Source organism: Lissotriton helveticus, chromosome 3_1, assembly GCF_964261635.1.
Source record: "Lissotriton helveticus chromosome 3_1, aLisHel1.1, whole genome shotgun sequence".
Taxonomy (NCBI): Eukaryota; Metazoa; Chordata; class Amphibia; order Caudata; family Salamandridae; genus Lissotriton; species Lissotriton helveticus.
The window spans coordinates 1543055556-1543081096 of NC_136061.1; the positions used below are offsets into that span (position 1 = coordinate 1543055556).

Genomic DNA, 25541 nt, shown 5'->3' on the forward strand with positions numbered 1-25541 from the left:
GACGAGGAGTGCGTGCTTGACCCCTCCTTGCCGGTGGACCAGTCAGGGCCATACATTGAAGGAAAGGTTGAAGGAAATGATGTCACCTTTCTGTTGGACACTGGTGCTACCCGTTCTACTGTGGGAACAGCAGACGTTCCAAACCTACCCCTCTCGGGAGAAGCGATCCAAGTAGTGCGCATTTCTAATAAGCTAATTAGTACCCCAGTTACAGAACCTATGGAAATTAAAATAGGGAATTTTAAAGAGATGCATAGATTTGTTGTTTGTGATTCAAGTCCTGTGAACCTACTAGGACGAGATTTGTTGTGCAAAATGAATTGTACCATCTTTTGCTCTCCAAATGGTGTTGAAATTCAGACCCCAGATGAAGATGGAATATACAAATTAATGCTAGCTAGACCAGACACAGAAATTAAAAGACTGACAATACAAGGCTTACCCGAGGAACTCCAACAGACAGTGAAAGAGGAGGTATGGGATTTTACTGGAAAAGATGTAGGATTAATGGCAAATGTTGACCCAATTAAAATAGCAATAAAAGAAGATGCAGTCTACCCAAATACTCGACAGTATAAAATGGGTACAGAAGTAAAAGCAGGGGTTGCTATTGAAATCAAATGGTTGCTGGAAGCAGGCATTTTGGAAAAGGTATTGAGCAGTCCTTGTAACTCACCCATAATTGGCATAAAGAAACCAAGTGGTAAATACAGGGTAGTACAGGACCTGCACAAGGTTAATAAAATTGTTGTTCCTCGCTGTCCTGTCATAGCAAATCCTGCAGTAATTCTATACCAAATACCGTGGAATGCTGGATGGTTTACCGTCATTGACCTATGTCATGCATTTTTTTCGATTCCATTGCACCCAGACAGCAAATTTCTTTTCTCATTTGAATTCGACAGTCATGTCTACGTCTGGAATCGTGTTCCTCAGGGGTACACGGAGAGTCCTTCAATTTTTAATCAAATTCTGAAAAAATGCCTTGAATCTCTGATATTGCCCGGAAAATCAGTCCTGGTGCAATATATAGACGACCTCTTGGTGGTGTCTAAAAGCAGGAAAGACTGTGTTGTTGACACCATTGCCTTACTGAACCATTTAGGTGAAGGAGGACATAAAGTATCGCCAGACAAACTACAATTCTGTACCACATCGGTAAAATATCTGGGGCACCAGATAGAGAGAGGTATCAGGAAAGTTACCACAGAAAGGATTAGAATAATTCGGAATATGGAACTGCCAAACACCCAGAAAGAAATCAGAATGTTTCTTGAAGTTGTAGGATACTGTAGGCAGTGGATTGTGGGATTTGCAGTTCTAGCAAAACCATTGATAAAAATGACCAAGAAAGGAGCAAAGGACCCAGTGGAGTGGGATGACGAAAGCATGTCAGCTTTTGTGAAATTACGAGAATGTCTGTGTACAGCTCCTGCATTAGGAATGCCTGACTACTCGAAAGAGTTTGCACTGTTTTGTGACACGCGAGACAATTGTGCACTTTCAGTCCTGACCCAAATTCATGGCTTAACCAGACGTCCAGTGGCATATTTTTCTTCCACATTGGACCCAGTGGCAGCTGGATTACCCGGATGCCTGAAAGCAGTAGCTGCAACATGCATGAGTATTGAACAGAGTGAATCCATTGTTATGGGACATCCTGGAACAGTGTATGTTCCACATGCAGTTGTAATTTTACTGACAAGAACAAAAACACAGTATCTCACACCTAGTCGGCTGACTAAATATGAGAGAATCCTTGTAGGAGCAGGAAACGTGCCCATTGCCAGATGTAATATTCTGAATCCAGCTACCCTACTACCAAAATCACTCTCAGCAGAAGTGAAGGGAGAAGTTGAGCATGACTGCATTGATCTGACCGAATATAGCACAAAACCACGCCCAGACATAAAAGAAGAGCCCTTAACTGATGAAGATTATGAGCTGTTTGTAGATGGCTCCTGCATGAGACATGAGGAGGGAGGCCTAAGCGCTGCCTACTCAGTGGGTACTTTGGGCGGTCCAGTTGAAGCATCCTATTTGCATGGAGTGAAGTCTGCTCAAGTAGCTGAATTGGTTGCATTGGCAAGAGCCTGTAAATTTGGGAAGAACTTGAAAATAACCATATACACTGATAGCCACTAGGTTATGGGGTTGTGTATGACTTTGGACAATTGTGGATGCAAAGGGAGTTCCTGACTTCTTCAGGGACTCCTATCAGAAATGGAAATTATGTACAGGATTTGCTGGAAGCAATCAAGTTACCAAAAGAATTGGCTGTGGTCAAGTGTGCTGCTCACAAATCTGGCAATGACAAAGTGACAGCAGGTAATCGATATGCTGACCAGTTAGCCCAACATTGTGCAAAGTACAAAATGGCTATTAATAAAAACGTTGGGGGAAACGGAAACACCTCCCAACTTATGATGCTAGAAGGAATAAACACATGGGAAGAAGTGAGAGATCTACAGGACTCAGAAGAGCCCAAAGAAAAGGAAAATTGGAGAAAATTTGGTTGTCAGAGAAGGGATGAAGATGGTGTCATTGTTTACCTTGATGGTATGCCTGTGTTGCCCGACTGTCTGCTTGCTCCTATGGCTAGGTTGATACATGGAGACACACATTTGGGAAGAGATGCTATGATACGCATATTTAGACAGGCATGGTTCAATTCGAAATTCAGAAACTCTGCCAGAGGTGTCTGGTTTGTCAGCAATTTAACCCAGGAAAGAAAACTGTAGTATTGCCAGGAAAGATTGGAAAAGCAGAGGGCCCTTTCATACGACTACAACTTGACTTTATTCAGTTACTGAATAAGTCCCTTGTCGAGGAATGAAATACATACTTGTCATTGTCTGCCTGTTTTCAAAAGGGGTGGAAGCTTACCCTGCACGCAGGAATGATAGCCTCACTGTAGCCAAAATGTTACTTAGGGAACTTTTACCTTGGTTCGGATTCCCGGTCACAATTGAATCAGACAGAGGAAAACATTTCCATAGTGAAGTGATAAGGCAAATCTGTGAAGCATTCAAAATCACGCAAAAACTGCACTGTGCATATCGCCCAGAGGCTTCTGGAGTGGTAGAACAACTGAATGGCACTATCAAATCAAGATTGGGAAAGATGTGTGAATCCACTCAAATGGAATGGCCGGATGCTTTGCCACTTGTTTTGATGGGACTTAGAAGTATTCCAGACCGGAACACGGGCTTGAGTCCCCATGAGATACTGATGGGAAGAGTAATGCGGCAAGCATGGGTGCCAGGATACAAACCGATAAGCATATCTGATGATTTGGTACTAGAATACTGCAAAGAACTGACTGACCAAGTGCGATCTATCTCTCACCAGGTTGGGGAAGACGCTGTTGCTAGACCAACAACTCTAATAAAAGAGAGAGGGACCCCAGGACCAAAGGGATAGGGTTCCACAGTAGACACAAGTCAAAATATGTAATTCCCTTTGGGCGAATTATCATGGAAAGACAAATTCTTACCAGTAGGCACATATACACTCAACAATTAATAATATCAAATCATAACAAGGAAGCAATGCAAAAAATATTCAAAAGGTTTTAAGAAAAAGCACAATAATAAAAGTAGATCTGCACAGTTTATTACCATACACTATAGTTTGTTAAAAATGGGAAACATACACAGAACAGAACATTATATACAAAATATATCCAACATTTCAGTAAAAAAGGAGGTACAGGTAAGGGATTAAATTCTGACAAAAATACAGAATTTTCCTTAATTTGTTTTCCTAGTATTACTCCTTGAGCATCGACGCGTTTTTGGTGGTGTAGTTAATGTTTAGCCACCTTCATCAGGACAAAATCAATGTTTCCCAATGTTTCTGAAATTCAAACAAACCCAATCTTAATACAGTTTAATAATATATTCACACACTTTTTTTAAAAGAAATAGATAACATTTTTTAAAAAAAACATAATGTATACAGATATCTACAACCCTCGAACATTGCTTCCATGTTATACAAACAAACAATATATACAGATACAGCACAACAATAATTGCGATTACAGAAACATAATTCCTGATACCGATTGATCACATATCTAAGTATCTCAAGACGGTCTCTAAAGATCTCTCCAAATGTGAGATTTATTATTAAAAGTCATACATAGTACTCCAGTAATTGAGCATGTAGCACATCCTTACAGTTCAAAAACTAAGTACTCCCATTCAGGTTTATCTTTGGACAAGAGAGGTGGCCATTTGAGAAGAGCATGATACATCACCTACCTCAAAAGCTATATATCGTACAATCTAGGTCAGGGGAACTCTGCCTCCTTTCCAGTCTCACAAGATGTTCGTCCAGCGAACTATCTCTTCAAAGTTAAAATGATATTATCCTATATGTAAAAAATGGATAAACATTGTATTTTAGTGTCAGCCCCCACCATAATTATTGAGGCGTGGTGTTTATTGTCACACTAAAAGATTCGCTAGTGCACGGCTCCAATTAGCTAGTTGAGTTTCTTCAATTATTAGTATTCACTACAAGAGCGCTCACCTTCAAATTTATCTGGATTATCATAAGTGGACAACCACACTAATATTCTACGTAGTTCCTCGACTTCTTAGCTCACCACATATGCCACTTATCAGTGCGTATAACTCTGTAAATAATTAACAGAAACGTCATTATGGACTCTACCAGCTTCAAAATTCGAACGCCTATTATCAGCACACTTCCCCATTATACTTACACAGATATGTAGTGAAAGTGCCTCACACGCGGTATGGGTATGGTCTTTAAGACTCATACGATTGAAGTATAGACATTCCCTAAGAAAATAGAGGGAGAGTCCACATATTACTCTTACACTCTACTTAGGGTATCGTTTTGATAATAGATATCTAACTCAAAAGCAGCCAGCGCAAAGAAATATGGCTTACTTGTTAATAGGTTTCACAGAATGCGGGGATCATTAGTCGCGCTGGAGAACTTGCAGCGTGCAATCCCTGTTAAATACAAACGGATGCCACAAGTTATAAGGGCTTAATGCAGCTTATGCCGGTCACATTCAAACAAGCACGATAATTGGTCGCGCTGCAAAACTTGCAACGTGCACTCCCTGTTAAATATACAGACGGATACCACAAGTAATAGGGGCTTAGTTCAACTTACGCCGCTCGCATTAAAACAAGCACGATAATTGATCGCGCTGCAAAATTTGCAGCATGCACTCCCTGTTGAATATACCGACGGACACCACGAGACATAGGGGCTTAATTCTATCTATTCCGGTCGCATTAAAACAAGCACGACCGATCCCTTACCTCTGGTGCTAAGGCAAAAGCGTCCCGCGTGTGAACAAACGTGGCTGGAATCGGCAAACAAACCGCCGTTCCAGGCACTGATTTAAATACGCGATCAATCCAGGAAATGCCACAAACCTTCCTGTCACATGGCTTCGGATGTTGTAAAGACAAACAGAGGATTATACCATGAAGACAGGGCTGGAAAAAACTCACTTCCACCCGAATGTAAACACTGCCCGCAGTCAAAATACATTTTCGGGCTATCGCGTAGGATCGATGTTAAAGATATATAACTTCCTTAATACACGGTATAACCAAAAACTATATGTTCTCTGCCAGAAATAAGCAGGTGAACGATATGCTGTTCAGATCGGTATATATTTATTATTTCCTATGGCATGGGTATCTAATAGTAGTGGCTTGTTATCATGAAGTAGAATGATGGAATTCAATTATAGAATTATTAAATATCTAAAGCTTGGGAGTGAATAATTCCTCTAGATTCCAACTTCAATGGCTAGTCCTATGACTCTAAGTTAGTTTTCTATCTATCATTCTATGATCTATGTTAGCAAACAAAAACTGATCCCTATAGTACCCAGCATGCCATCCCAGATCCTCATGATCAGGAATTGGCAAGGTGGAGATAGTGGGTATAGCTCATATATTCTATAAATAAAGGCAAGGAGGTATAATTACACTGCTCCAATAATGCGATCCCATTCCTCTCTCGAGTTCAAACCTCTTCTTACAGTATCGAGATATGAAATGTACCACTGTTCTCTCTCTTTTCTTCTAGAGACAATATTGCCACCTCTCTTGCCTATTTTAATTTTTTCCAAGATAAACCAGTGGAAATCTGATTCCCCATGTCCTTTCTCTAAAAAATGGGCGACAATAGGGGCAGTGATCTTTTTTGTCTTTATGGCTGATCTATGTTCCTGAAACCTCATGCGTGCCTCCCTCCCTGTCTCTCCAACATAGCCGAGGCCGCATGGACACTTTAAGAGATAAATAATATTCTTGCTTCTACAGTTGTTGTGAGTCTTACATTTAACTGTCTTGGTGTTACACACAATTTCTGATCCTACAATACATTGAGCACAGATGTTACACATCCCACATTTGGTTGTTCCAATTACCTTTGTGCCATCTAGTGTTCTTTGATTATCAACCAACTCATCTCTATACGTATGTACCAATAGATCCCGCAAGTTTTTGTTCTTTTTAAAAGCGAACAGAGGTTTCTCTAGGGCCAATTCTTCTTCATGATTTAAGATATGCCAGTGCTTATTTACCACATTTTTGATCTGGTTGCTCATATTGGAAAATTTGCTGACAAACACAACTTTGTTAAGGGGATCCTTTTCTTTTTTTACATTCTGAGCCAGTGCATCACGATCATAGAATCTCGCTCTCTTCATTGAGTGTGACAAAAGTTCCTTCGGATATCCTCTCTCTCTAAATTTCGTTTTAAGAACATCTGCATGTTTGTAATAATCATTAATGTCAGAACAATTCCTCCGAAGACGGAGAAATTGACTAAAAGGTATACTTTCCCTTTGTGATTTAGGGTGAAAACTAGAGTAATGCAAAAGTGTGTTCTTTGCCATGGGTTTCGTGAATAATTCGACAGCCAGAACCCCATTGCAGTTTTTAATGGAGATATCCAAAAAATCAACCTTTACGGTACTATATGCTGATGTGAACCTCAGATTTGGATCACCTAAGTTAATCCAAAGAAGAAACTCTTCCAAAAGTTCAATGGAGCCTTCCCAGATGAAAAAAATATTGTCTATGTAGCGGTACCAGCCCGCTACATTTTCGAAGAAAGGCGCCATTTCATTATCAATGTGCTTGGCCCCAAAGTTACCAACATACAAACATGCCAGACTCGGGGCACAGGTAGCCCCCATGCTGGTCCCCTTTAATTGTCAAAAATATTCGTTCTTGTTTGTCAGAATCAACTTCACACAATCAACTATGGAATCTTTGTTTGCACCCCCAAGGTCTTGATCTGATAGAAGTCCATCTATGACCTCTATTGTGTCAGCCTGTGGGATGTTCGTGTAAAGAGACTCAATGTCAAGGGTGACCAGACACTGAGTCTCTCCACAGAACGGTTTACCTTCCACCATTGATATAATATGTGCTGAGTCTCGCACATATGATCTTAGGCTGCACACAAGGGGTCGTAGGAGTGGTCCACGTATTTACTGATTGGTTCTAAAAGTGAGTCTATGCTACTCACAATGGGTCGCATTGGTGGATCCAATCTATTCTTGTGGACTTTAGGTAAGCCATAGATGGCTGGTGTTTTTGGTTCAAGATTATTCAAAAAACGAAATTCATCTTCACAGATAAATCCTGCCTCCCTAGCTTCAGTCAGTAGCTGTAAGCATTCGTCTGCCACTCTCTTAAGGCTAGTCTCAGTGGTTCGGACGTAGTGTTCCTCCACATCAAGCAATCCAAGCATCCTCTGCTCATAATTCCTTGTGTCAAAAACCACTACTCCACCTCCCTTGTCTGCTGGCTTTATAGTAAGAGACCCATCTTCCTTTAGTCTATTTAACGTTTCTCTCTCTATTTTGGAGATATTATAAGAGTGACATTTGTTTTTCTTCTCTGATAATAGGCGTTCGAATTTTGAAGCTGGTAGAGTCCATAATGACGTTTCTGTTAATTATTTACAGAGTTATACGCACTGATAAGTGGCATATGTGGTGAGCTAAGAAGTCGAGGAACTACGTAGAATATTAGTGTGGTTGTCCACTTATGATAATCCAGATAAATTTGAAGGTGAGCGCTCTTGTAGTGAATACTAATAATTGAAGAAACTCAACTAGCTAATTGGAGCCGTGCACTAGCGAATCTTTTAGTGTGACAATAAACACCACGCCTCAATAATTATGGTGGGGGCTGACACTAAAATATAATGTTTATCCATTTTTTACATATAGGATAATATCATTTTAACTTTGAAGAGATAGTTCGCTGGACGAACATCTTGTGAGACTGGAAAGGAGGCAGAGTTCCCCTGACCTAGATTGTACGATATATAGCTTTTGAGGTAGGTGATGTATCATGCTCTTCTCAAATGGCCACCTCTCTTGTCCAAAGATAAACCTGCATGGGAGTACTTAGTTTTTGAACTGTAAGGATGTGCTACATGCTCAATTACTGGAGTACTATGTATGACTTTTAATAATAAATCTCACATTTGGAGAGATCTTTAGAGACCGTCTTGAGATACTTAGATATATGATCAATCGGTATCAGGAATTATGTTTCTGTAATCGCAATTATTGTTGTGCTGTATCTGTATATATTGTTTGTTTGTATAACATGGAAGCAATGTTCGAGGGTTGTAGATATCTGTATACATTATGTTTTTTTTTAAAAATGTTATCTTTTTCTTTTAAAAAAAGTGTGTGAATATATTATTAAACTGTATTAAGATTGGGTTTGTTTGAATTTCAGAAACATTGGGAAACATTGATTTTGTCCTGATGAAGGTGGCTAAACATTAACTACACCACCGAAACGCGTCGATGCTCAAGGAGTAATACTAGGAAAACAAATTAAGGAAAATTCTGTATTTTTGTCAGAATTGAATCCCTTACCTGTACCTCCTTTTTTACTGAAATGTTGGATATATTTTGTATATAATGTTCTGTTCTGTGTATGTTTCCCATTTTTAACAAACTATAGTGTATGGTAATAAACTGTGCAGATCTACTTTTATTATTGTGCTTTTTCTTAAAACCTTTTGAATATTTTTTGCATTGCTTCCTTGTTATGATTTGATATTATTAATTGTTGAGTGTATATGTGCCTACTGGTAAGAATTTGTCTTTCCATGATAATTCGCCCAAAGGGAATTACATATTTTGACTTGTGGCTAGACCAACAACTCCAGCACATGACCTGAACCCAGGTGATTGGGTCGTAATAAAAAAACATACCCGGAAAAGTTGCCTTGCACCGAGGTGGGGAAAACCACGACAAGTAATTCTGGTTACCACCACAGCTGTAAAATGTGCAGGAGTACCACGGTGGATCCATGCCAGCCATAAGAAAAATTTGACTGAACCTGAAGAAACTGAGGCTGAAGGTTGTGCAGCTGAGGAGTCCCAAGATATCGGTCCTAAAGCAGCTGAAGAAGAACAACCGAGCTCCAGTCAAGATGATTGGGTCCCAATAAGCGACCTGACAATAGATCTTGTGAGAACAAGAAGACAAACCTATTTAGATAGACAGTGGGATAGTGAGGACGAGACCGGTATAGAGGAAGATACTTAGATCATCAAAATCCAAATCAAATCTGATTATGAGGAGGACCAGATAGGGAAAGAACAGGTAATTGACACTCCTCCAAGAACTCCTGAGCCAGAAGAGGGACAGATAGAAATTAGGGCGGAGGTTCAAGAAGAAGAAAATCAAAAGTTCGAAGTGCTTGACCAGGACCAGATAGGGCTAGACAATTGTGTTCAGGAAGAAGGAAACAAAACAAACCAAAGCCAAAATCAGCATACACCTGAACAAGGCCAGTTTAGTGACCAGGCAGAAGAAGCTGATGAAAGACCTGGACCTAGTCAGTTAGGAAAGTACAGAGAAGACGATCTTGAAACAAATGTGCCACAACTGAACGAAAATAAAAGAGCATTTGAAGAAAGCCAAGACACAGTGCCAGTTAAAAGACTCAGAAAAGGAGACAAGGTACCTAGATTTGTTAAGAGACTGAGACTGCGACTAAAGACAATTAACGAAGAACCTGAGCAGGTGAATGAAGTCTCAAGTCAATCTGATCCGTCTGTGATACAAACCAGGAGACGGAGTGCCCGAATAAAAAGACTGAATAACAAGTATCAGAGTCCTGAGTGGACTTATCTTGTGTTGAAAGACTTTGAAAACTTGGAAATAAGTGACTAAAGTGATGAAGAATTGATTACTGACCAGACTGACGAAGAAGTGAAACCAACCTGAAAGTTGCCCCGAGTAAGCAAGCTGTGCAAAGTTACAAAGAGGGGTTGAAACTTCTTTCGAGTCAAAATGTCTGATTCCTCTGTGAATGGGAGACCGAGGCGAGGTTGTTTAAAAACATGCTGCAAAGTATGTTTACGTAGTGTAGCAATAGTGCTAATACTTTGGATAGGACTAACAATAGCTATTCCTTCTATGATGAGTAAAGACACAAACCTGTATCCTACTAATCAATTGCCGAAAGATACAGAAGAATTACAAACTAGAAATACACCACAAAGAGTAGATACACCAGAAAAGGCACTTAGCCTTAGACAAACAAAGGTAGATTTAGAAGCACCAGATGAGGAAGGATAACACTATACCAAAATCAAGAACAAAAGTCATTTAAATGTATTCGCAAACCTATTAGTACATTATGTAGAAGCTATGGAAATAGACGACTGTTATGTCTGCATGAAGGTGCCTACCTCGGTAGCTGAAGGTGTGACATACCACTATCTGCCACTAACCTATGGAATTTCCTGTAGTATCCTGACTAGTTTATTCTATAGAAGAGGACCTTTACAGTATTATTATTCAAACTTTGATGTGATATTTTCTGTACTTCCTGTGCGAAGAAACCTGAACCCTGTACATACAACTAGAGATGTAGCAAAATACATGAATGAATATTTCCTAACTGTAGGTAAAATAAATATAGATGATGCACACAGAGATAACTTGACCTGTTCATTACACAAAAAAGAGAAAATGTTTCTAAATATGGTAGAGAAAATAAGAGAACGTTTCCAAAAGAAAGCAAAAGACAAAAATCAGAAAACTCCTAAAATGGCTGAAAGCATAGGGAGCACCTCAAATGGTGGGGTTAATGCTGCTATGTTGCTGGATTTCGAAAAGAAGGGGAAACGTTGTCTTCAAAGAGAAAGAACCAGTTACTATAACAATATATTCATTGGTTCCAGTGAATGCAAACACAATTACAAGGTAATCGGGGGTTGGGGTTTTAAAGATGGGTCAGAGCCTGTGTTTCCTGGAATTTATTATATATGTGGAAACAAGGCCTATTTCAAATTGCCCGACCATTGGTATGGGAGCTGTTACTTTGGTATTGTCTTCCCAAAGATATACCACGTGGGGAAAATCACTGGAAGCACTGAAAGTACTAATGAATTAGTACGTAAAAAAAGAGAAAGTGTTGGTGAAATAGTAGGTTATATTTTTAGTGCACTGATACCTACAGTGGGAGTGGCTCTGAATACACACAGAATCTGCAAATTGTAAACAGTAGTAGATCGGTTATCAACTGACACTGCTGGAGGTTTCCTAATGGTCAATACCGAATTGGTTGCGATCAGATCAATGGTTTTACAAAATCGACTTGCTCTTGACACTTTATTGGCAAAAGAGGGCGGAGTCTGCAGAATGTTGAAAACGCAACATCGTTGCACTTACATACCAGACATAAGTGTTGAAGTTAAAGAGTATGTGAGACACATTACAAATTTGGAAAAAGAGCTTAAACCACTGGAGGTTGACAGTGCCTGGAAGAGACTTACTGATGGTCTCTATGCTGTAGGTAGTTAGGTTTCTAACCTAGGTAAACGTCTTGTGAGCAAAATACTGATGCCAATAGCGGGAATAGGTCTACTAGTGTTCATAATAATAATTTGCTGCAAATGTCGAAAGCACAAAAAGAAATATTCTGTGAATAGGCGAGGGGTGAAAAGAAATGTCGAAGAGCTCGAATTAGAAGAATTGAATAATCAGATTTACAAGAGAGTGAAAAATTCTCATCCTAATAAAGATACTGAGAAAAAACTAAATAGAAAGTTTGAAGAGATTGAAATGGGTGAAATGTGAAAAGTTGGCATCTGGTTCCATTAATTGTGATGATATAAAATATCATCAAAGAGGGGATTGATGGAGCAAGGATTCGCATGTAAAGCGACTAGCTCGTACTCATGAACCTCGAATAATGTTAATATTATAATCAACATGTTCGTTTTACTAATTTTCCATATTTTCCTTTCATACGGGGTGTCCGAGTGAAGTTTGCTTATGTGTTTACTAATATTAATACGCTTGCAACCTAAAATGGCCGCTGCTATGCAGGAATTTAGACTACGCATGCTTCGGTCATACCCATTTGACGTGACGTATTCATTGTCTTGGTGGGAAACTGTTTGCACTTGCGCAGTAGAACTAAGATGGCTGCTTTGTGTTTTCACATGCGAGAAGCTTGCATTGCTGCTTTTGCTAAGCTGTTCGTTCTGCTTAACCTTAATGCTATAGTTTATTATAAAGTAATGGGAGTAGTGTAGAAACTCATGGTATATAGTGAAATCATTTATTCTGTGTTCTAAGACTGTTTCCTTTTACCTTTCATGTATCGTAAACTTTGGGCCTGAGAGATGGGAATACTCCATTTTGAAAGTCCTTTGCACACGGCACCCTATGAGAGGAGGGACTGAAATCCTCTGCCATTGAATCACAGCCAGGTGACAATTCCAGCCAAGATGTGCCTGGGAAGAGGAACCCTCACCTAGCAGAAAAGGCTGAACTGTACTGAAGTTTTAACATTGTATACGAAGTTAAATTCACCATTGTTATGCATAAAGCATATGTCATGAGAACCTAAAATTCAAGGGGCGTATACGAAATGCAAATGAGGAGCCTGAGAAATTTCAAAATTTAGGTGGTGTGATGATCTGTCCTTTTCCTCTGTCCAATCGAAATTGGGGATCCGTACACTTGCAACATTTGGGGGGTGGTACACTGACCCGGAAAGTAGTATAACTAGCCTAGGTTTAGCTAGAGAAATTGTCCGACTTGTCCGAATAGCTGACCTGTCACTGACCCAACGCACTCAATAGCTGATCGAGAACAGAGGTGCTGCGAAGCACTCTGTCAGAAGACTGGCTGACCCAATCGGGGTTTTGGGGACCTGAAGTGCTGGTGAAGCACTTTGCTGGGGAATTCGATAACCCAATCAGGGTTCTGACTGATAGCTGCAGAGAGGGTGTAGCGCAGGCGTTGCAACTGAACTGCGGGTGCTGGTCTCAACTTTTGTGGTCCGGTTCTGATCCAAATCTGGTTTTCCTGTCCTGTCTCTGACCTGCACTTGCTGGCCTACTGGAGTTTGCAACTTCGGGGTTTCTGTCCTAACTGACCCGTGGCCAGGGTTAGTCTTCACACCGTTCTAGGTAAATATAAATCTGTGAGGGAAACACAATTGCGTTCTTTCTTTACCCTTCCCTTAAATCTTGCTAAAGTTATAATTGCATATGTTCCTTTTCTTTCCTTCGTTTTGTGACAAAATACCAAGTCGTGAGCTTGTCATTATTAGCGTGTTCCATTATCTCCCCTCCTCCTTAGTCTTGGGTGTTAAATACCGTTATTCTTTGAATAAATAGATGATCCTTTTCTTTACCCTTCCTTTTATTGTAAAACTGAAGTGGTCATTCTGAATTATTAGCGTGTTCCATCTTTTCCATACTCTTCTTATAGCTACATGATAAACTCAGTTTCGTCATTATAAATTCATGTTCCCTCTTCTTACCCATCCCTTAGGAAACTAATAAAACTATGACATTCTAGCATGTTCCTTATTTATCCCGTCCTTTAGAAAATTACCATTTCAAGTTTAATTTATATATGTTTATTTCAGAATGCTCCTTTTCCTTACCTTCCCTTAGACTTCTAAATGGTGGGCATAATACATCTTTTGCATAGTTATACGCTTTTCATGATTCTGAATATTGATAGCTTGCTTGCTGTAAACCTTATGCTTACGACAATTGAAGAAGATTAGATAAAGGTTTTCAAATCTTCCTGAGTCTGGTGGTCATTACATGAGTTAATGTTAATGTTATATGTGCTTGTATAGCGCACGGCTGCCCCAGCGAAGGGGCGTCCCGGCAATTGTTATGGTATTATTTGACTGCCTTTCTTTACAGCTAACTCCCTGATCCATTGTGATCATAAGTATCAGTGACAAGGAGTGTAAGTCAAGGTATATGGACCTAGGAAATATAAAACACTGATAGTCAACGCCCAGGTTACCTGTTCTAAGTGATTGTGATTAAAATTGCTTATGGGCCCAAGTGAGTATCTGGTAAAATTATAGACGGGTGACCTGTGCGCTCTATCAACGTCATAAATGATGTCCTAGAACAAGTCATTAGTGAGCCTTGATCAATCGGATGGTATTGGCAGATACAACAAAACCTGTTCAATTTTTGTCAATAAACGAGTAGTTGGCAAAGAAAAGCTACGCCTCCAAAAGTCTAGATTAATAGTCACTCAATAGAGTAATGCCAAGCAACCTGGCTGTTAGAGTCCCCAAAAACAAACGTGATTGAGGGGGAAACTGCTTATGCCAAACTTCTAGGTCACCAGTTACTTGAAAGGGCTCTTCTGGGCAATAAATGCAATCAATGCTAGGGTGACTTAGGGCAGCCCCCAAAATAGTGCGATCTGTCACTGAAACTGTCATAGAAACTCCAAATCAGACCTTCTGGAGTAGCTGCAGTAGGGTCGTAGGCAAGTAAACAATGTTCAGTGCAATAGCTGCTTTATTGGGTAACAAGATGACTCCATCTAGAGAGTTAGTTAAGTCAACAGGGAAACTTAGTTCCGCCTCACCCGCCTCTAAATACTTACAATTGCCCTAACCCATCTGTTTTTCTATGACAACATTTCTCCCTTAGCGACCCACGACATAAATCCTGGCTCACTTCAGGCTGAGGACTGGACACATTTTGATGGCAGAAAGAAAGTACTTCTCAAGCCTCAGTTCTCAATGGATACAATGCCAGGTTCAGGCATAGGAAATATCGGGATGAGCAGCCCAACCTTAATTTGTACCCCAGAATACTGTTCAAGGTGAAAGCATGATATCCTAAACAGAGGTACTGTCCTGATGCTAACCGCTGACATTCCAGCCTCATCAGCATTAACCCCCTGATGACATTATTAGTATCCACTTTATCCCATGCCAGGACTCCACTAGGATGGAGGCAACAGAGGTAAAATGGGAATCAGCTAAAATAGCAAAGTCAGTGTACAAGGCCAAGGCAGTCTTTGAGAAGTGGGGTATCTGAGTCGGTATAAAAGAAACATAAACTGAAAAATATCCAGTCATTCTATCTAGTATCAAAAGTCCTTCTTGAAGAATGCCTAGGTACTTCCAGCAATTGATTTTAAAAGGATGCCTTGGCCACTTAACCACGCTATCAGTCAGCAATAGTGTGGTGCTGGTTACCATCCGGAAAGATACAGAGCAAGAGTGTAAGATCACTCCTTTCATTGAGCAAGAGAAGTTAACCGATTGGAGCTGGTTACCTGCAGTTTTGGGCTCCAGACCCAGCCGGAATTCCTAAACAGCTCAAAGCACTACAAGCCACTCACTTAGGTTCTACCCCTAAGCTGTTCACACTTGTCTTCTGGAATTTTGCGAGTCTGCATAAAATCCTTCAAAACCCAGATGGCGCCTCTTTTCTGACTCAGAGACATCATCTGCCTCCTGGAAACCTGGTCCACACAACTAATAAATCTTGATTACTGTCAAGAATATTTTAAGCCTGTGATCCCCAGCAGTGGACATGGGAATATATCTGAAGGCCCAGCTATTTGTGTCTGCGGCCAATAAAACAAGGAAAACGCAGCTGAATGACACTTGCTGTTTTTTTCAAGCACTAGTTCTCCACACCTTAAGATTGGCAAAAATTAAAATTGATATTCTCTTGAGAAATGTTTTCTTAAGTATTCACCACAAAGATCAAAAGGGGTCAGTCACACACAGGCCTGGACTGGCCATAGCGGGCACCGGGGAATCCCCCGGTGCGCCGCAAGGGTGGGGGCCGGCAGGGCCGGACTGGGAACTGAAAGCAGCCCTGGCAAGTTTTGCAAAGCAGCCCCTGTCCGGCGCGTAGCGAGTGAGCCCGACCGCTACTAGGGGGGGTTTGGAAAAAGACAGACAAAAATGGTGAATTTTACACCACATTTTTCATTACATATTCAATTGTATTAACTTTCAAAGCACAGTAAATAGTGGATGATGACCTTAGTCGTCCACCCTGGCCCCTGCTCACCAACATCAGGCCTGCCCTGCTCACAGAGTCACAATTTTAAATCCACACTCAGGGGCCCCGGGGGCCACAGGTTCAGGCGCTAGTGTGCTGTTTAATCAAGGCCCTGGGTAGGGGGGGTAGGGGGTCGGGGGTCGGAGGGCCTCTACCTTTGTTTAATCATGTCTTGGCCCACAAACGACTGCACGCCGGACACCAACGGACAGACAGACAGGCCGCACTAGTAGTGAGTGACTCACCGGCAGGCCGGGCGGCAGTTAGCAGCAGGGAGTGAAACAGGCAGAGGCACTTGCTCCCTAAGTCAACCAGCCCCCAAGTGGGAGCCCTCATGGGTGGTCACGCTTCCTTCTCAGTAGCGCTACGAAGCAAATCTTGGGCAGTGTGCCTAGAGTTATGCCAAACTCTCCAGGTCAATACGCAAAACCCTTCGTAAAAGGTTTAAAGAAGTCTGAATAGTATACAAAAAGCAATAGATAAAATAAAAAAAACTCCTGCACAATTTAATATTTCAAAATGTAGTTCATATGTTGTAGTGTTTGACTAGAAAGCAGAGTGGACAAGTGACGGGTGTTATGTACAGCGGAGGATTGAAGTATTTATGGTGCATCCACAGCTTCCTGTCAAGTCTGTCCTTTCACATGACTTTGCAGGTGTGTAGTAACGGTTCCGGTTTTAATGTCTTTTGTTATCTCGCATGATTATTTACCTGTGGTGGAGAAGATATACACCCAACAGAAGTCTTTACTCTGTTATCTGAATTAGCCTAGTGGTGCAGCAAGGATGACATGGGCTCTGGTGCATGGAAAAGGGCCCACCTGACTCTGTTAGGGTTATCAGGGTTCGATGGGCCCCTCAGGGCACCTGATGCACCAATAGTAGCTATGCCTTTGACGCAGCCTGCTTTCATACCAGTGTGTGGGAATATCTACCTGCAAAGGCCTGCTGGAATTCTTTTAGCTTTGAAATTCTAAATCTTTACCAGATGTTGGAGGATTGGGGAGCAAATGCACTGTACATTATGATCTAATATTGAGTAAAACAGTGTTTTACTACATGTGTTTCTTCTTGCCGTGTACCATTCTATTATGGGGAATATCCTATTTTGATGGGGAGTCCCTTTGACCTTTTCTCCTTTCCTTCCCTGTGTGGCCTTCTCCTGGTCGCAGGAAGAAGTCAAATCCTGTGCTTAATTAGTAAAAAAAAAAATAGTGCAAGTACAGGAGCCCAAAGTTTTTCCTGTCAGCCAGAAGAGTGGGCTGGATTGGGAGGAGCCCAAAGACAGTAGCTGGTGACTTGATAATTCTGAATTTTAGGGACGTCTCTGCTGTAGGGTATATCTGTAATGCCCCGCATTATTGTTAAGACACGCAAATATGTCCTCTGCACCGCTTGTATTTTTACCCCACTCCTAGCCTGGAACCATGCCGCCCAAGATTCACATATAATAACAGGGGGGGGGGTTTCCCACATCATATAGAACTATAAATGGGGGGGTATTTAGGGAGGGCATGTCTTCCTATGGTTCACTACTCCTGATACAGCCACACTGGAATAGGTTCAGTGCTCTGGAAGATGTAGACTGACTTAGTCAAGGAGGAATGTCACCCTCAGAAGCCACAAATGTAGTACACAGAAGCTCAGGGGCACCAGAGGAAAATATTCTGCCGCAAACGCTGAGGGAGGCTCCAAAAGCTGTCAACATAGTAAGGGAAAGGATTAGCAATAGGGGGATTAGGGAAGTCGAAGGATCAGTAAGCTCAGAAGAAGGATGCCTAAAGTTGGTCTCCTGGAATATAGCCGGGCTAAAAAACAAGCTGCTTACTCCCGAGTGGGCCACTTTTATGGCAGCATATGACATCTGCCTGATGCAAGAGACCTGGGCACTAGAAGAGAGCTCGAGTGCTACCTTTGCAACGTTTGACATCTTGACAGTATCTACAGGCAGAGGGCGCCCGTCAGGCGGGCTATCAATTTGGATAGGAACTCACCTGGGAATCCGAGCAACCAAAATCCAAACAAATTCCCCGGACATCCAGTGTATCTTAATAGAACCCCCAAGCCAACCCTTAGTAGCAATAATAAACACCTACTCGAGGCCATCTAGGAATGGCCAGGAATAAGCTACATTTAGAGCCCTTAACTCTCTCATTCAAGGGCTAGACCCCTCTATCTCAATAATCCTCGGAGGGGATTTTAACTGCCAATTTGAACCTCTGGGTAGTTTAGAACTGGGTGACCAAGACGAGGTAGATGCACTATGGCATATCCCGGACCCGAATATTGCCCCTGTCAGGGCATGGACACCCCTTGTGCTCCAAATAAAAAGTTTCTCCCTTGCGACATCCCTGCAGGCGTGCAATGGGAGACTGGACCCTGACCGCCCAGCAATGGCTACTTTTAATCGGGCAAACAAAACAACCATCATTGACTACCTAATGGTGGATGCTAAAAACTGGGACAAGCTGAAATAATTTAGGGTCATTCAAAGACAGGACAGTGATCACAATGACCTGGTAGTAACTTTCAAACCAGGGTCATTTGGATTAACCACCCCTGACCACATACCTGCCACGATGACACTTCCTCTCACGCTGACCAATAACAGAAGGAGGGTTAAGTGGCCCCACCTTGTAGATTCAACCTCGAAGCTTGCCAAAATCTACCAACTCGCTATCCCTTTTATAGAGCAGATGGGTGACTCGCCTGGTTGGCAGCAGGCACTAGATATGCATAAACAGCTAGTTGAGGTACTAGGGGATGTGTTTTACCCCATAAGTAGAATTAAGAAGCATGTTCCAAAAACACACCCCTGGTTTAATGATGCATGCAGGAACTCAAAAAAGGAGCTCCTTGCGGCAATTAAGGCAAAAGATAGAGAGAATATTAGGGCAGCTAGACTGATTTACAAAAAGGAGCTGACCAGGGGCAAAAGAGAGTGGGAAGAAGACAGGTGGGAAGAACTCAGAGGTGCCCTTGTGACAAAAGATACCAAACTATTCTGGGCATTAGTAAATTCCGGTGCAAATGATGGTGGGGGGACCCTCCTACCAAATATCCCCCCCTCAGTGTGGGAGGCGCATTTCTCTGCACTCTACACTAGCCCTGTGACCGGCTACAGTGACCATTTAGATAGGTCTGGGATGCTAGAGCTAGAAGGTCCCTCCTGGATCTCTCCTGCCCAAGACCCCCCGCACGAGTGTCGACTGCGGGGGGCCTCGGGGATGGGACACCAGATAGACCTCAGGGGCACCGAGGCGAGGATGGCCCCGAGAAGTGGTGAGAGTATCTCAGCTAGGGAGGTGGAGACTGCAATCACTAGTCAACTCCCTAACAAAGCACCAGGCCTCGATAGGGTACCGGGTGACCTTTTCCGTTCTCAGCCAAAGATCTGGGCTCCGTACCTAACCGTATTGTTTAATGCAGTCCTACTGGGGGCAAAGATACCTGACACCTGGGCGGGGGCCGAGATCGTCCCCATTTTTAAGAAGGGGTGCCCTTTGGAGCCGTCAAATTATAGACCAATCAGTCTCTTGGATACTACCCAGAAACGGATGGGCCGTATACTCCTGGATAGAATACTGGGATGGGCGGAGGAGCATGAAGTAATGACTACCCTTCAGGCCGGCTTTAGATCAGGGATCTCGACCATGGATCAACTCTTTAGGCTGCAAGTCCTTTTCTGGAAGACCGTAAGTGTCGAGGGTGGCAGCCTCTACCTGGTCTTCGTTGACCTGCGGGCCGCTTTCGAGCTTGTGCCGAGGGAGAGTTAATGGAGGGTATTAAAAGACCTTGGCCTTCCTCCCTATCTATTGGAGGTCTTGAAGCGGTTTCATGAAGGGAACTATGCCCGGGTGAGGTGCGGGAAGAACGGGGAACTATCTGCACGTTTCCCTGTAACTAGAGGCGTACGCCAGGGCTGTGCCCTGGCTCCTACGCTTTTTAGTCTATATATAAATGGCCTGGTGGGGGAACTAGATAGAGTCAGGGATAGCGATGCCCCTTGGTTGGCGTCAGGTCGGGTGCCTGCTCTGATGTTCGCAGACGACACCTTATTGTTGTCGCGAACATCAACAGGCATCCAGCGGGTTCTGGACGGTTTTGTTTCATTCTGCCCTCGCGGGGACTCGAGATTAATTTAGCCCTACACTAAACGGCAACCCGCTCGAAAGGGTGAGAACCTTTGTATACCTGGGGGTCACCTTGACTGAGGATTTTGGTTGGGGCCCTCAGGTAGCCAAATCTACCCTAAAGCTCTCACAGATACTAGGGGGCATAGGCAAGTTCCAGCAGACAACGCAATTTAAGCCAGCCTCCCCAGCGCTTGAAATCTACAGTGTTCAAGTTAGACCTGCTATAACCTACGGTGCAGAACTTTGGGGACATTCGAGCACAGCAAGCCTTCTCAGGGTTGAACGGCCTTTATGAGGAATCTGATTGGTCTACCCCAAAGCACCCCGCTCATACCCTTGAGATTTGACCTAGGTGTGGAGCCCATCTCTGAACTATTAGCGGCCCGACCCCTCCTGTACTGGAGAAGGCTCTGGACAGTACCTGAGCTTGCGGACTACAGAGCTGAGTTCGCTGCTGTCTGGGGGTCGTTGCGGAGTAAGAAAATACCCTGGTTGCTTCACATTAAAACTATTGCCTATCGAATAGGAATGCCCCAAATATGGGAGACCCCGGCGGAGAGTTGTCCAGTGGTGCGGAGAACTGAGCTGCTGGCCTCTCTGAGGCACTACAACCTAAGTTTGCTGCACCGCTTGCCAAGTATGGGCAGGTTGTCTTCGGAATTTTTGCAGGTAAAACTCGTGCCCAGAAGGGAGGAATTTCTGGACCAAATAGAACCTCCCCTTGCAAGAAAACTATATACACAATTAAGGCACGGTTGCCTGCCACTTGGGACACTGACCTGCAAATGGGCAGGTCAAGAGGAGGGAATCTGCCCTGTCTGCAACAATAGCAAAGAAGACATTGCCCATGTTTTGTTCTTTTGCCCTGCTTATAGCGCAATCCGGAGAGCTTGGCTGGTACCACTATGTAAATATCTGGGACTAAAACATTGTGCTCAAGCCGTTAGAATTTTAAAATATGATACATCCCCCCTCATTGTGTTTTCGGTCTCCCGCTTTTTGTACGGCATGTGGCGTAGAAGGTCCACTTTGATTAATTGTGACTGATTATAATGATGGCCATTTTTCGTTTGATAACTGATTGTATAATAATGTTTTAACTGTTGATTCTTCATTATTTATGTATTTTATTGTATGTACATATTTTATCTGTGCTTTTATGGTCGTTGACCGAAATAAAGTTATCACAAACGAAACTGAACATTATGATCTAATATTGAGTAAAACAGTGTTTTACTACATGTGTTTCTTCTTGCCGTGTACCATTCTATTATGGGGAATATCCTATTTTGATGGGGAGTCCCTTTGACCTTTTCTCCTTTCCTTCCCTGTGTGGCCTTCTCCTGGTCGCAGGAAGAAGTCAAATCCTGTGCTTAATTAGTAAAAAAAATAAATAGTGGAAGTACAGGAGCCCAAAGTTTTTCTTTGGAGTCCACCAGCTGTGTATGCCTGGTTTGCTGAATACCAAGGCTGCCTGGCCTTTATTCCATGTCATGCCAACTCATGCCTCTTTATTCCACCACTGACACATATGTCTCTTTATCTTTAGCTGCTGTTTTGGCCCCGCTTTTATTTCTCTTTTTATCACTGTTTTCATATCTTTTTCTTACACCATATTTCCCTCTTTTCAGTTTTTCCTTTTTTCTGACTTTCTCTCTCTTGCTCAGGACTCAAGCCTGAAGATTCATCCTGGTCTCCAAACATGAATGCTGGTCCCACCACACCACTACCGCTGGTACACATTCAACACTCCAGGTCGGATACAGTGACGTGTCTTTAATACCGTGATCGAGGTCTCTGTAAATCTCCCTTTCGTAGCTGCCAGAGCCGACACTGCGCTCTGCTCAATGGGCCCTGAATAAAATTACACATTTCCAGACACCTGCTTTCAGAGTATGCCCTACTGCCTCTTATTTCACCCGAGACTGTGTCACAGACACAGCCTTTGAACAAAGTGGCCGGGGCACAATTGTGCCAAAGTGTAATCCGTATAAATAAGCACATATAACTTGCTGCGGATTGTCAACAGAGCGACCTGGCCTCCCTGTGAGTTCTGCAGTTCGCCACGTCCATGCACATTAAAATCACACATGTAAGCTCCTTGCAGAGGTTTTTGTGCCCATTACAAGTGTATTTCTGATATTTATGCCAGAGGCGTAATGCAGAGTGCAGCCCTTCCTCCTCCCTCCCCTCCCAGAATGTAGTCTGCCCCCTGCTTTGGATACTTCTATATTGCTCCTGAGGCAGGGGCTAGAAATAATTAAATAATGGGCAGCTCTCTCACCAGGTGCGAGTCGAGGTCGTCTTAGTCTCTGCTGGGCCGCTTACTGCTGGAATGCTCCTCGAGACCGCAACCTGGCCTCACCACCGGACACTCGCACTTTTTAGTGCGCATGATCACCACCGGCCGCCCCACCCTAGGGTGGGTGAACTGAAGAGACTGCGCAGACGCGGCGGCGGCCACGGACACGTCTGAGCAAGCACAACTCCCCCTCACACTGCGGGCCGACCGACACGTCCCCGCAGGGGACACTCATAAGAGGGCGGACCCCTTAGTGCCACAAGATGGCACACGGGGCAGCCCAGAGTTCCACGACCCTAAGGGGTCCCGGACGTCACTTCCGGCCGGGGGGTGGGAGGCGGGAGAGGGGGAGCTTGGGGGAGGGAGCTGACCGCAGGGAGGTCTCCTCCCCCGGGCTGTTTGGGAGGGTCACGAGGGGTTACTGCGTGGAAAGCACCAGAAGGTTCTGGATTTGGGCTGGCCTAGTAGGACTGGCCAGCCCAATTATAAACCTCCCCGTTCCCGCCCCCTAGCCACCATTTTAGGTTTGGTGACCTGGTGGCTAGGAGGGCTGTAGCTTTTTGTCTTGGTTGGTTTGGTTGTTGTGAGGTATTTACTTAGGCATTTTGTTCGGTTTATTATATTATTAAATTTGGCAATGGAGGATGCTCGTGTGATCGATGCGATGCGCCTGCTTGCTGAAGCGGGTCGCATGGATTTGGTGACAGGAGGTGGGTCGGCGCGTCCCCAGCGCCAGGCTTCGGCTGGCGTGGTCGCTGCGGTATTGGCGTGCTCGTCGCCGAAGAAGAGACGCCCGAGCCAGGTAAGCGATAGGGGCCGGTCCCGTACTAGGAAGCCGGCCCCTCAGCAGCTGACGCGTGTATCTGCGGGGGAGGTGGGAGCTCCGGCGTCGCGCGGCGCTTCTGTGGAGGGCGGGAGGGAGGCGTCTTTGGCTCCGGCTCCTCATGTGAGTGTGGCGGTGGGGGCGGGGGGAGTCCCGGGCATGTCTAGCGTTATGGTGGGGCAGGCGCAGGTGTCGGGAGGCGCGCTGTTTCCCTCCTCAGTGGTGCGGGCGGGAGCCCTGGCTTGCTATGAACCATTGGGTTCTGTCCCTTCATCGTCGGGAAGGCGGGGAAGAGGGGGCCGGGGACGGAGCAAGAAGCGCTCCGCTTCAGACCCTCTGGTCGAGCGGCGCTTTCAGTCTGCAGAGGTGGTTTCTGCGCGTGGTGCGCGCAGAGGCTCCGTTCAGTTTGTACTACATGGAGCGGATCAGGAGCGGGGTCAAATTGGTGCACGTGATGCTCAGTGGGTTGTCGAGGACTCGCAGTTTTTGAATGAGGCGGCACCTGGAATGTTTTTAAACCCTTCTAAGCAGTTGGTTTCTGTGACACAGGCTGGAGAGCAGGGGGAGTCAAGCATGGTATTACCTCATGTTGGGAGGGGCTCAGTGGGGCTGGCAACTTCTGCTGGGCAGGTGGTTTCTGGGCAGGGTGCAGATATTGGTATGGTGGATGTTGGGGGTAACGTTGGTAGCCCCTTATTATTTTCCACGCCTGGTTCTTCAGTGGGTGATGTTCTGTCTGTTGGGGGGGGTTCTAAGGGTGAGGGAGAATGGGCCCAAATGGGCGAAGGAGGTTCGCTTTCTGGAGTGGCTTTGGGGCGGGAGGCTCCTCGTTCAGGGGTTTTTGAGTCTTCTGATTTTCTGGGAGTGGATGACAGTCTTCAGAGAGAAGGCAGGAGTGTATCAATGGGGGGCCGCGTATCCTTTCCTCCTGACCATAGTGTCCCATGATATGCTGTTGGTACAGGGTCAACAGTTCTTAGTTCTTCTGTGGTATTTAACACTGGAGGGCCTTGCACACCTGGTGCACTGAACGTGGGGGGTGTGGGCTCTCAGGGCACGATGTTGGATCATGGCAGGGGTTTTGGCCATGTGAGTGGTGGGGTGGTACAAGGGCCCAGGGGTGCAGTTCCACTGTTGACTGGTGATACCAGGGGCCCATATTTTATGTGTGGTTCCCCAGGGTGGGAGCATTTTGGTGCGACAGGTCTCGCGCAGCGGAGTTGTCGGAAGGATGGTGCGGGCCACGAGTGGCGTTCTAGGGCTCATATTCAGACTTCTTCTGTTGCAGTAGCGATGGATAATTTAGATTACAGTGAGGATGAAGACGTGGTAGGTGGCTCTCCGGTTAGGGAGGTGCCTTTGAGATCTAGTGTTCGAGGACGTTCTTTGGAGAGGGGTCAGATGTTGTGTGTGGATAGTGCTTGGAGGGGGACAGAGCCTGGTTTGAATGTAGTTTGTAGGAACACTAGCACACCAGTCCAAACCTTTTCTTTTCAGGACAGGGATAGGTGCGGAGGTCCAGACTTGGCAGGGCGCGGTCCAGTCCACTTTCGCCAAGGGGAAGCGAGGAGAATGCCTAGCGCGGCCCTCTCTGTTCCACCGGGGGAGCCCGCCGCGGCCAGCACACGAGGGTCCGGCGTGACCCCGCTGGCCCCACCGAGTAGCAGGTATAGGTGTCCGACCTTACCGGCGGCTATGGAGCCGCAGAGTCAGCGCCAGGGGAGGTACGGGCGTGTACAGTCTGCTCCCCCTCATGGAATTGCGACAAAAAGTTTAACATGTAATATTGCTGATGCTGGGTTCGGTAAGACCCGTGGTGTAATGTTTCCAGATGAACCTGATTCAGTGGTTCTGGATTACGATGACGATAGTCCCGAAGAGGGAGAATTGAGGGACGTGGAAAGGGGGGTGCCCTCTCAT

The 25541-nt window shown here is 44.3% G+C and overlaps 1 long non-coding RNA gene across 2 annotated transcripts in view; it reads right to left on the bottom strand.

Annotated features, from left to right (window-relative positions):
- LOC144825036 (uncharacterized) overlaps positions 1 to 23052 on the bottom strand; it is a 112122-nt gene extending 89070 nt beyond the window's left edge. For both annotated transcript variants that reach the window (XR_013609248.1, XR_013609249.1), the window contains exon 1: positions 22781 to 23052. This is a non-coding gene — a long non-coding RNA (uncharacterized LOC144825036). The remainder of the gene's footprint in view (positions 1 to 22780) is intronic.
- Between the last annotated feature and the right edge of the window lie 2489 nt (positions 23053 to 25541).